At 39.1% G+C, this 13,305-nt stretch overlaps 1 long non-coding RNA gene across 2 annotated transcripts in view; it reads right to left on the bottom strand.

Annotated features, from left to right (window-relative positions):
- Window positions 1–13,305, bottom strand: part of LOC141755042 (uncharacterized) — a 39,611-nt gene that overhangs the window by 3,554 nt on the left and 22,752 nt on the right. For both annotated transcript variants that reach the window (XR_012590761.1, XR_012590762.1), the window contains one exon: window positions 12,666–12,723. This is a non-coding gene — a long non-coding RNA (uncharacterized LOC141755042). The remainder of the gene's footprint in view (window positions 1–12,665; window positions 12,724–13,305) is intronic.

The raw sequence follows: 13,305 nt of genomic DNA, 5'->3' as shown, positions 1-13,305 counted from the left end.
TATATAAACATAGAATTACATTGAATAGATCTGCCCCATTGTCACTGATACCCGATCCGACTATTTGAATCAGTATCGGCCTGATATCTGATCCGCTATCGGTATCGGTGCATCCCCAGTTACAACATCTTGACGTACCGTGACAGACCCAAAAATACACCAATCTGAATATTGCAAATGAAAAAAGTAAAAAACGATATACACATGCTTCCATGTAAACACACCAATGGGCAACCTCCGGGTCTGAAAAGTGAAGCCGATGCTGAAGTGCCTTAAACTTGCATTCTTTCTAACAGCCAGCAGGGGGCGACTCCTCTGGTTGCAAAAAGGAGTCTGATTGTATAGAAGTCTATGAGAAAATGAGCCTACTCCTCACTTGATTTATTACCTCAGTAAACATTGTAAACATGAGTTTATGGTCTCAATCGCTAGTTTCAAGTCTTCTTCAATACAGCATGATGTTCATTTAGTAAATTATGGTCCCATTTAGAGTCAAATATCGTGGCTACCTTGTGATTGACAGGTCGCTACCACGGAGCTGTCCAGTCTGGGAGATGTTCGTGTTTTTGTTTTACAACTTTAACCCTTTCACAATGTGTTTTCAGTTCGTGAAAGTTAATTATAACCTCTCTGGTTGCATGAAAATGTCTTATTCAGCGTGCAGTTGTGCTTAACAAGATGGCGATGGCCAAAATGCCGAACTTGAGGCTTCAAAACAGCAGTCCCCAAACCAATGGGTGACGTCACGGTGACTACATCCACATCTTATTTACATCAATGAAACACACACACGTGAACAACAAGATCCCCCCCCCCCCACACTGCCACACTCCTCAACAGATGGCGTGGACCGCGGCCACTGAAACAGATTATCCGTTATTGTTCTGAATATTTTGATTATCGTCCCCGGTTGGTTGTCATTTCAAAATCATACACAAATCACCGCCTAACCTTAGCTTGATCCTGGGCTTACCGCTGCTCCGAAGCTAATATCTTTGGCTCAGGGCCTAAAAGCGGTATTGTAATATAACTGAGAGTGCTATTCCATAAGCTTCTCATTTTAGAAATTGACTATGTACAGATTTGTTTTATTTAGAGCGCATAACAAGAGGCTTGGGGGCGGGGGGGATTTGAAGAAGGTGTTTACAATTGTTGGCTTGTGCTGCTGAAGTTGGATTTAATCCACAGATGATGCACATAATGTGGATATTTTTCTCACATTTCCAAAGAAATATATTATCTTTCACCTCAGGTAGCACTGCTATTCATCTCTTTATTACATTTTGCTTTCTATGAAGAAAAAAAACACTGATTGATAAAACCATAATATCAGCCCCTCTCAATGAAATATGATACTCACACTTTTCTTTGACAAACAACAAAAATGATTTTCTCTTCTAAAACTGACATGCCCCACCTTTTTTTAAATTTTTAATTAAATCCATCAGCAGCCCGACCTTAAATTAGTGATAATCGATAAAGACCGTGGTGGTAGCTGTGGCATGATGCCAAGTATTGATCTGTGGTTAATGTTTTTGTTCTGCGGTACGCATGACGCCCCGGGGACAATAAAAGACCAGTGAGATTAAGACAATTAGGGGGTTGATTGTTATCCAAAAGACGAGAAGAAGAAGAAGATTAAATGAGGAGATTTAGGTCAAAGTGGTGATGTCCAGAGGAAGGAAGGAGGAGGGGCAGGGAAAAGGAGGAGGGCAAAGAAAAGGTGGGAGGAGGAGGAGAAGGAAGGATTGAGGTCAGAGAAACTGATCGCTGTAGCTTGGTAGGTTGCCTCAGAGTGGGGAAGAGAGTGATGGAGCGAGTGTGGGAGGGAGGGCGAGCCTGATTCCTGGCAACATTGATTGATTCAAAGAGCGAGGTGAGCAGTCACCTAGTGTGGTTCACCTGATTTTCCACAGCAGGCAACGCCTGTCCGGGGATTTTCCTGATCTGTCTAGACATCTGAATCAGCACGAGCTGATCTGATGTTTTTCTTTCTCTCTCTTCTTCTCCTCCTCCTCCACTGTCTCACTCTCCTCCCGCCCCCCGCCTCCTTTTCTTGAAAGCCTAATTAGCAGACATTTTTATTGATCCGCTGGATTTGGTGCTGAAATCCCCTTCTCTGTCTGCCAGACAGATCTTGGCTAAAGTCTTCCCCTTTAGCTGGTGGTCTGTGAGATTGCGGAGAGGGGGAGCCGGTGGTGCACGGGCCCACCTGTTGACCACAAGGCAAAAGCGTGCAGACTTTGCTTCACTCTTACGTCACCCCTTTCTTATCCTTATTCTCCCCATCACTCCGTCTTTAAGTCTCCCAATGAGGCCCCTCACTCTGCTGTTGTTGGAGCTCATGTAATTTGGGGCCTGCTAGATATTAATTGTATGTGCTGTAGGGGATGGCTAGCATTAGCAATAATTAGCGTTTGAGGCTATTAGAGTCTCATTAGTTCAGAAAAGTAGGGGATTGAGATAAACACCCTCTGATAATTGAGTGGCATAGAAAGATTATGGAAGCTTTCTGAATCACAAATTAGCTTCCTAAATCTGCTGGCGCTGCAAGTTGTTGAACCGAGCAACAAATTAGGATAACATCTGCAGCAAGTTACAACATATGTTTCTTACTGAGGTCAACTGGAGCAAATAAACATATATATATACATATACTGTATATATACTGTATGTATACAATCATTATGGTAAAGCAATCCAATACTCCAATACTGCACTTCAAAAGTGGTTCCATTTGCTACTTTATACTTTTATACTATATTACATTTACACATTTATTTGACAGGTGTAATTACTTTTAAGATTACATTTTTATAATATTTAAAAAACAATATAAATTACAACGCATTGTTCAAAATTAAGGAAACCCAGGCACCAGAATTTTTTTTGCCATTGTACGTTTCTGCAAACCACGGGATACGCTGAATGTCGATGTTTCTGAACCAAACATATGTTTCATATATCAGCCTCGTATCACGCTTGCAGAATTGCACAATGCAACGTGGTTAACGTTGTGAAACGATTGGTTAGGTTTAGGCAACAAAAGTACTTGGTTAAGGTTAGAAAAAAGACGTATTGTGTTAAAATAATAACATAATGTAACAAGCGTGAATAAATAACAACCACCCTTAGCAGACTTTCTTATGTAAGGTTACGTAAAGAGTAAACTAAAGACTTTTGGTTTTGCACGGAAAGCAATCTCCCAACACGCTCTCATCCTAACTCATCACATACCAACGCTTTGTCAGACCCCTCGGCGTCACATTTCGGTCGCAGTAAACACGTCCTTAATGTGGTTCTTAAGGTTCAAGAAATAACAACATGGTTGGGCTTAAAATGACTATGTTTTTACAGTTAAAGTGTGACTTGATGTTGTGAACAGATTGGGGGCCCTGTAGCATTTCCGATGCCTATGAGTTGTTAGCAGTTCCTCCAAAGAATGATTCCCCCTCTAAACTTCTCAGATGGTTTCATTTAGATTAAAAGAAATGCAGAAATACAGATATGTGTAAGAGAACTAGCCTTTCTGTTCCGCTTAAAGCTCAAGTTTTTTTTAGCTGTATAAACTAAAAAAAAGTTTGTCTCATGCTGGTTGCAATTTATTAATTTCTCTGTCAAATGTGATGAATCAGAGAACGGGCTCTCATTACAGTAGACCAGGGGTAATGTGATGTGTGTATGTGCCTGACGAGAGACTGCCATCTGATCTAATCTAATCTAATGAAAGGACGATCATTTGAATGCAAAGCTAAGTTTGTAAAATCCATACAACCCCGTCACTTAAAGCATCTCGTAAATACATTTACTTTCAGAGAGAAGTAACTTTTGTAAATAGTTTGCAAATATCCCCAACCGGTCTCGTGCCACACCATCCATACGTTTCCCCTTCTGCTACTACAAGTGTGAACAGTCACATGTCTAAACTGAGAGAATCACAGCATACATTTTACACATACATCTCACACGCATCCTTTGGTTGAGCCTTTTTTTTAAAATCGCAAATATCTCTAATAACATGCACAAAAGGCAAGCGCTAAAAGGCTTTCTGAAAAAGAAGAGACTGTGCCTCAGAGCGTGTTCCACAGAACGAGAGTTGCCAGTAACAGGCAAGATGAACGTCAATACTCAGAATAAATAAGCCACAAATGTTTGTGATATAATAACACTGACCGGACACCGAGCACATATCAGTACATGATCAAGGTTATTTAATTAACAATAGCCTGAGCAATGCATTTCGCTCATTGTTTCATCGGGGTCATGAAAAGACAAAAGGATGTGTTTGTATTGCATACAGCCGTGGGAAGAGAAAATATAATGTATAAATTGACTTCCAGAGGTGACAATAACACCTCTTAAATAGAAGCGTTCACTATAAAATCCCTCACATGGTTTTGTGTGCGCGGTAAACACGCTGATGATGATTGCAGATAAGGATGTTGTTTGTTGGGGCCTCTGGGTCCGTCTTCTTCCTTCCTCCTCTGTGATGGCATGCAACCCAGTAGAGGTGTGAAAATGAGATGTTATTTTTGTTTGTTGCAGTCAGCCTCTGAGAAACTCTGGCTCATTGCAACAGATGATGGTGAGAAAGTGTGAGCTCTCACTTCGCGTTAACCATATAAGGATAAACAGACGTGAAAGGCTGTCAGATTTGATCTAATTTTGACTGTGTATACAGAATTGTACTTTGGCCGAGTTGTGCACAGTCCCAGTAAAATGGATTCTAGTTTTGCGGTGTCAGCTTTCATTGCAACTTTTGAGTCGTTGATGAAGTGGTTTGCACAAAGGCAGAAAAACACAACCGATGCATGCTCTGAATAAATCCACTCCCAGAAACTCGTTTGCAATGCAACGGGTGTGCAACAGAATGATGCAATGGTAATAATAGTCACGCTTTGGTTTAAGAATGAGACTTTATCTTTAATCTGTACCTTGCATCCCTTCATCAGTATACCACAGAGTCAATAAGGTGGCGAACAGTTTGAGAAAGTTGAAAAACGTGTTTGTCAGTAGTTCTACTGTATTTGCCTGCGGCTTTACTGAGATAATTACAAAGTAGTGCTGTCAAAGTTAACACGATAATAACGCATTAACTCTATTTGGTCTTTCGGAGGTTGTAGCGGGCTCAGTTTTTCAAGTGAAGATACTGATATCATATGAAACTATAAAAACCTAAGGAATCCATTGGTACCAACCATGTCATATTAGCTTGTGGCAAAGGAGCATAAATAATGTTCCAAACCTATGCTTAATTTTGGCGAGTAAAAACTGGCATTTCAAAGGGGTCTCTTGACCTCTGACCTCAAGATATGTGAATGTAAATGGGTTCTATGGGTACCCACGAGTCTCCCCTTTACAGACATGCCCACTTTATGATAATCACATGCAGTTTGGGGGCAAGTCATAGTCAAGTCAGCACACTGACACACTGACAGCTGTTGTTCCCTGATGGGCTGCAGTTTGCCATGTTATGATTTGAACATGTTTTTTATGCTTAATGTAGTACCTGTGAGGGTTTCTGGACAATAGTTGTCATTGTTTTGTGTTGTTAATTGATTTTCCAGTAATAAATATTTACATACATTTGCATAAAGCAGCATATTCTCCCACTCCGATGTTGATAAGAACATTAAATACTTGACAAATCTCCATTTAAGATACATTTTTAACAGACAAAAAAATATTAATTAATATGCGAATAAATGTTTTAATCGATTGACAGCCCTTTGAAATAGCTGATTTTGTTAATGCATAATCATATTAATCCACTTTTATTTATAACCTTTATTGAAATGAAGATTGAGACCCTTTGTTCTATTTCTTCATCTCCCTAGCTTGGCCAGGTACTAACCACACACACTGCAGAAGACAAACCGAAACAACCCCTCCTTAAAATGTGGCCTGGTTGCAGTTCCACAGAATTAACCAATGACCAAAACAAAGAGTAGGAGGAGATGAGTCGTTGAAATCTAACTGACAATACCCAACGCATTACACCAATCTTCAGACAAATAGAGAAAAGATTTAAGTCTGTTGTTTTGTGTATACATCAAGATTAGAATGATTTGACCTTTGTGTTTCAAATCATACCTGGATTATGTACTTTGAACCCCTTGACCTTTAGACACCACATAGGATTTTTCCCTCACATGTCAACATGATTGCTTTCATAAGAGCTTGGGACACTGTTCTTATCTGTCATTTAATTGTCTTTGCCAAACAAAAGGCTTCTTCCAGGGAATTTACAGCGTCCCCTGAAGCGAGTTGGCAGGTCGAACAAGTTCAGAATTATTTGACGAATGTTTGCCGAGTCTCACTTTATGATGTGAACAAACTGGAAATGAAACGTCCCGCGGCACAATGCGGTGCATCTTAAATGTTATCTCTCTGTTGGCATAGATCAGAAAACCCTTCCTCTGGTCGCACAATAGAGTTTAAAGAAAAGTGATGTGAAAACAAAGCATGCCAGAGACAAACTCTGACTTTAGGATTTCCCACTCACCCACTGATAACAACGTGACTTCCAACCACCAAAGACCTCTATCCATTAAGAACAGTGTTCGGAATGGGTCGATACTCGTCGGCATGCAGTAGCAGCACTTCTACGTTTTACTTCTTGGCGTACAGTGACTTTTTCTTGCGTACCGGCACTTCTCACAAGCTGCCGGTACTCTTTTCTGCCCTCTCCATATCAGGTTCTCTGGGAGATTCATAATGTCGATTCATGTATGAACATAAAAACTATGTGGGGAGCATCTGAACGAGCCACATATGGCACGGCCACGGCAAAGCACGTGAGGGGGAGAGAAAGAGAGAAAGACGGTGTTTCACGTCCTTTTTGTAAAATAATTAGTTAACTGTTAGTCATAACTTTTTTATTTATGAACAAATATAATTATTGTACGATTATTTTTGATAACGTTTTCTGAATCTGCTCTTTTGATTTATACGATGTGATTTTACAGGCAAACATTTTCAGAATAGTTAATGTTTAAACAAAGGATATGATATGTGTAATTAAAAAAAATAATCATTTAACTAGTTATAATGGTACAAAATTATGTAAAATTGCATAGTTTTAAGTCAAAAATCTTTAAATTGTCCTTGGAGAAGACCCCGCAAATCCAATATCTCCTAGTATCTTTTATTCACTGTAGTCAAAGAGAATGTGTCTCTTTATCCTGCTGCATAATATGTAGAAGCATCCTGACTGGGACACTGCTCCTAAAACCTGAATGATGACACTACTATATGCTCCAAATAACACAGGAAAGTACTTTACCTATTAACACTAAACACATCACCTATTATAGGCCCACTATAGAAGAGATCAGAGCCTAAGTATAATAATATAGCAATAAAATCACAACTGATTATGACTGACAGTATAACATGCTTAAATAAATAAAATAAATAAAATAAATAAAATAAATAAAATAAATAAAATAAAATAAAATAAAATAAAATAAAATAAAATAAAATAAAATAAAGTAAAATAAAATAAAATAAAATAAAATAAATAAAATAAATAAATAAATAAATTAAATAAATTAAATAAATTAAATAAATTAAATAAATTAAATAAATAGGAATAAGTCGCAAGAGATTGCTGATACCAGCCGATACACACACCAACACGTGACTAAGAGGAGTACTGGCACATATTTTTTCCCCCCTCAAGCATTGCTTGAGAAAAAAAAAAAAAGCCTCACAAAACAAAGATGCTTCCAGGAAAAACAATTGCCCATACATGTTTGTAGTGAAATGCAATAATGTAATTTTACATATTTAAGGTTCAGCCAGCAGAGATAATCCCTCTGGTTAAAGGGATCTGATGGAAATCTAAGCTGAACGGGCTCAGTAAACAACAACCCCCTGAAAAGTGATGTTTCTATGGCTACTTCCTATAGGTCATCTACTTCCTCGTCACGTGAATGTGGTTGTAGCTAGGGACAACAACTACGGTACCATGGTAACAATGCCTAAACAGTCAAATAATCCTCTTTTTTTTTGTCTCAGAATCTGCCGCTCAGCTGTTTACTGTTTACCGTTTGCGGAGATGGAAAAACACCAAGGGACGGGAGCACCGATAGAGTAAGAGGGATTAGGGGCACCCAGAAACTAAGACAGATAGAGTGCGTGTTGGAAACATTGTCATCACCTATCCCTAAGTTTCATATATTTCAGGGTGTGGTATGTTCCCATTGCAGAAGGAGAATGGACGCAGATTCTGACTCATGGCCAAGACGCTGTAAACAAACTATGTGTGAGCGGATGCATTTCTTCCATGACAGGATTGTTTTCACTTTCAGTCTCTTTCAAAGAAAACCACTGGCCCTTTATCTGATAACATGACAGATAACCTGTTAGCTGTCATGTTATGCAGCAAGGCGTTAAGTTTCTATCTTTAAAGGGATTGTTCAGATCTTTTGAAGTGGGGTTATATGACGTACTTATCCATATCAGTGTATTATGACAGTAGATGATGGTCGGCATGAACAGACAGGAGTACCAGCACGGAACCAAAGCAATGTACAGCTGTGGACGGGGGCAGCAGCAAAACGTATTTTAATCACCTAAAAAAATCAATATCAGTTTAAAGGTCTTATTGATAACATTTGTTATGTAGACGAATATTTTTTTTGACATAATACATCCACAGAGCCGTTACAAAGGTGCAGAATAAAAGCGTGGCTTTTCCTGAAAAAAAGTTATTATGATTGTGAATTAATCATTTCCGGGTCCAAAATGAATGTTTTGTTTATCTCAGTGGACGATATCTGACGTTCGATTCCCACTTCTAACAAGGCTTGTGAGGCAATAGTAAAACGACGTTGGTGTCACGTGTTATCTCAGGGTCGTCAGTTAGATAAATGGCTGAGTTTGACGGTAAGTGCCTGGCAACCACTTGTTGTGAAGTAAATGCAATGCAACGGGGGAGGGAAAATGTCACATCTAGTGGCTGAATGTTATCAATGTTATTAAATGCACCTTTAAGTGTACGCTATATTTAGAATATTTTCACTGCTTTACCTTGCCATCAGACAGCCCTCTCTGATGGGGTAGTGAAGTCGTTATCTATGTTCTCTTCAAAGCCACCAGACTTTTTTGACAAAAACGGTAATTTCACCTCGCAGAACCAACATGTTCTCATCTCACCTCCTCACATACTGGGTAGCCCAGTGCGTCACACTATGACGCTCCACTACTGTCGCGGTAAACACGCGGTTAACGTTGTGAATTCAAACAACAACACTTGCTCAGGTTTAGGCAACAAAATCACTTAGTTAGGTTTTAGGAAAAAAACAAATGACTACATTTGTAAAGCGAAAATGAAACTTAACATTGTGAAGAGAAACAACATGTTGTTGGTCTCACACGGGACCCAATCAGCGGTCTCATGGATGAAAGCCCTGTGTTTGTTGGACAAAATTAATGTTTTTGTCAAAGGAGTCTGGTGGCTTTGAAGAGAGCATAGGTAACGGTTTCAGTTCCCCATCGTAAAAGGCTGTCAACATAACGCTGTGAAAATATTCTAAATATAGCTTACTCCTAAACTGATAATGATTTTTTTTAGGTGGCTAAAATACGTTTTGCTGCCAGCACCGTCCACAGCAGAACACTGCTTTGCTTCCATGCGTTAACTCCTGTCTGCTTCTCCAAACTGGGGCCATGCTGACCACCATCTACTGTAGGTGATACACCGACTATGGATAAGTACCTCATACAACCCCACTTCAAAACACCCTTTAAGCTTTGCAAAAAGCTAGTAAGTGGACATGAGTTAGGATTTTTATGCATGAGTTTTACAAAAAAAAATACAATTAAAAAATGAGAAGTGACTCCATTGTAGTTTCTGATACGTTGGTTTATAAACATTATGTGTATATATGTGTGTCTATAACAAAGTGATATAACTCCAAATTACTTATTTTTTGTATGTAACTCAAAAATCAAAGATATGGCATTTAGGCTTTCCTAATCATTTTCTTCATTTTTAGCTTGATCTTGAATTGTGTTTACACCATCAAACTTGGATTCAATTAGGCAAAGGTACAGTACGGCGCAACACACACATCATGAGCTGGTTGCCCATTGGTTTGGGTATACGTGTGCAGGGGCTTTGGGGTGGTGCTAGCTGGTGGAATCAGTGGTTATTGATGGGTAAACAATAGGATTATTTACTTTATACTCCTAATTGCCCTATTTGTGTCCTTGTAGCATAGGGAGACAGATGTACTCCATCCTAGAGTGACCATTAGTTCTCTGTTGTACTGCTAATGCGCATGATTAAATGCTTTAACATGGTATATCATGTATATTCATATGGGTTCACTGGACTCTAGTATGCATTATGTGGGTTTTATAATGAATGAATGATTATCTTACCACCTAATGTATATTAATACTTTTTACTGAATGTAAATGCAAAGACATTATCAGTAGTCACAGTAGGTTTTACTTTGCTTTTGTTAGACCCAATAAACTTTTATTTAGGGATGCATCGATTCATCGGCCGATACAATGTTCGATCGATATTCGCCTTGTTGACTGCCATCGTCCTATTGGGCAAATAAGATGACATTTGCATAAGAAAATACAAAATAAAAATGCTAAAATGGTTCGCCAAATATACTTGGGCGGCCGTTAATATATGGGCGGCCCGTCCAAGTAAAGTCTATGTGTTGGAAACACTGCTTTTGTTTCTAATCGCTTTTACATTTACATTTAATGTATGTTTCACAAAACTAATATTTGAACTTTTTTTTTGCTAATATTGGGCTTTTGAAGCAGTTATTTAAAAAAAAAAAAATCTTTTTCATGCTAAAGAAGGTTAAATTAAAGTTTTTTCATACATTTTTATGATTGAATTTGTGCTCATTCAAAGAGTTGAAATGCTGAATGATTTTTAAACAGCTCAGTTAATTTTTTACAATGAAGACGTCTTTCTTTCCTCTGGCACAAAAGGGAAATAAATAACAGCAAAAACAAAATAAACAAAACACTGACATCAGCTTTGGGCCAAATTGTTATTTTAAACATCGGTATCGGCCCAGAATGTCACAATCGTGCATCCCTATACCTCTAGTGTCCCACTTCCCATACCTTCACTGTGTCTCCTTCACCACAGCTATTTAAAAACTTGTGTTTTTTTTTTACCAGCCGCTAATTAAACCTGCTTGTATAACCAACATTTGGCAGAACAGGTGGCAGCTTTCTCTGCACTGTTATGGACACTAGAGCAGTACAGACTTAGACTACTGCATGGTAACAGGTGTCCGTTTTAACCAGACTATTACAAAACACCCAGGTACCACCAACTTAGCGTTATCACGTCTCAGGTCACATCACTTCGTCTGATGTTCTCTGTCCCAGACAGCTGATCTCAGGTCTTTCCCCCACTTATCCTTTTTGGCTCGTCTGGTGCCTTCGTCTCCCTCCCTCCCTCTCTCTCTGCGCAAAGGCCCTGTTCCCTTTTGCCCTGCCTGCACGAGAGGTTTCCCTCCCTGGAAGTTATCTGATGTCCCGGATGAGATGTGTGTCCAGGAGTGAGATGAGTCTGCTAGCCTGCTATCCTGGAGCGCCGAGTCTTTAGCCTCTGAGCCCTGAGCCTGAGCCCAGACTGTCTGCAAATTAGAGAAATTAGCCAAGCCGGCCGCAGGACAGTGAAAGAGCCCAAATCCCAAAACCTCCCCTCCCTCTCTCCACCACACACACACACACTCTTTCTACCACCACCATTAACCCCCATGCCACACTGGGCAGTAAAGCTCCACTCTTGGAAAAGCGGTCTTGCCATATGGCAGCCAATTTACTATTTCACCAGCCAAGTTAGGAAAGAAAGGGGGAGAGGAAGAGGGGTATTTGAGATGGACACAAACATAGTAACAATATTTAAAATAAAAATATGGCTATATCAATTTATCGCAGTTAAGAAATAAAAATGGAAGTATGAAACATATTTATTGTATTCTTTGCACTTAAGCAGTATTTGTGAAATACATTTTCTGTTTGTCTTTAATTATTATGTGAACCCTGGATATAAAATATGTGTCTTTTATTGTTTAAGCTTTTTTATATTATTTTAATTTAATTTAATATTATAATATGATATTATATAACAAATAAAAAAATAAAAATAATAATATTAATTTTCATTTAATTAAAAAAAAGTAAAAACAGAATGGAGGGCAAACAACACAAATCAATACACTTTCTAGGAACAAGGAAATTAGGAAATTGAGTTCATTGCGCCTCTAATTTTGACATTTTCAACATTTAGCCTACAGGTTGTGTAACATTGTGCGCAACAATCTGCACAGTTATGTGTGTTAAAATGACCATGACAGTTGTGAAATATCAGACAACACAAGTCAAAAACTTAAATTTCACATGTTATTTATGTGAGGACAAAACTGATTTATTTCATGTGTGATCAATTTGACAAATTCACATATAGGCACATGTTTTAAGAGGATTTCACATGCGCTTTCTTGCACAGGCTGCATATAGAACACATTCTCTTTTCTTTTGACCCTCCATATGTTATGTGAACTGCTCTCTCCTGTCCTGGCTATCTTTAGGCAGGCCGCCAGGTGAGCTGACCCAAAGCTCCATATAATTAGACTGTGCATGTGTCTGAAAGTAAAGGCGATGCTCACCAGACAGGTGTCTTAGTCTCTTTCCTGCGTGCGGGGATGACCTGCCCTACATCTGTACCTGTGAATGACGGAGGAGCACAGATCAGCACACGTCATGTAAGAAAGAGAAAGCATTAGTGGGATTATTCTTTTACTTTTTTTCCTGATTGAATTAAAATGAAAATATAGAAGAATAAAATATGCTTTAGTGTGTTTGTATAGGTTTGGGATTTATATAGTGGTGTTTGTGTGTGTATGTGTAGCAGGGGTCTTAGGGGTCTTAGTAAAAGACGTTCTACAGTGAGATGTAGGTCAAGGAGATACAGTGGCAGCAGATTGCTCATTAAGTGCCAAACCAAGCAAAAGTCTATGAGTGTGTTTTTCAGTGGCAACAGGCCAGCCATCTGCTCTTCCTTTATTCATTCATTAACATGTCTTCTTTGTGTGCGCGTGGACGTGTGTGTGTGTGTGTGTGTGTGTGTGTATGTGTAAGCATTCATCACAACAGCCACTTGCTGGGCAAAGTGTACAACGTCACCGATGTTGTTGTCCAAAACCAACAGTTTGTGTGTGTGTGTGTGTCAGATGGCTCAATCACATGACCACGGCGGCTCGTGATTGGCCGGGGCGCTGAGCTAAAAAAGCTTGGCGCAATCCAGGC

The sequence above is a fragment of the Sebastes fasciatus genome, chromosome 17 (assembly GCF_043250625.1).
Source record: "Sebastes fasciatus isolate fSebFas1 chromosome 17, fSebFas1.pri, whole genome shotgun sequence".
Lineage (NCBI taxonomy): Eukaryota > Metazoa > Chordata > Actinopteri > Perciformes > Sebastidae > Sebastes > Sebastes fasciatus.
The sequence above is the reverse complement of the archived record's forward strand: the minus strand, read 5'-3'. Positions and strand labels throughout refer to the sequence as shown.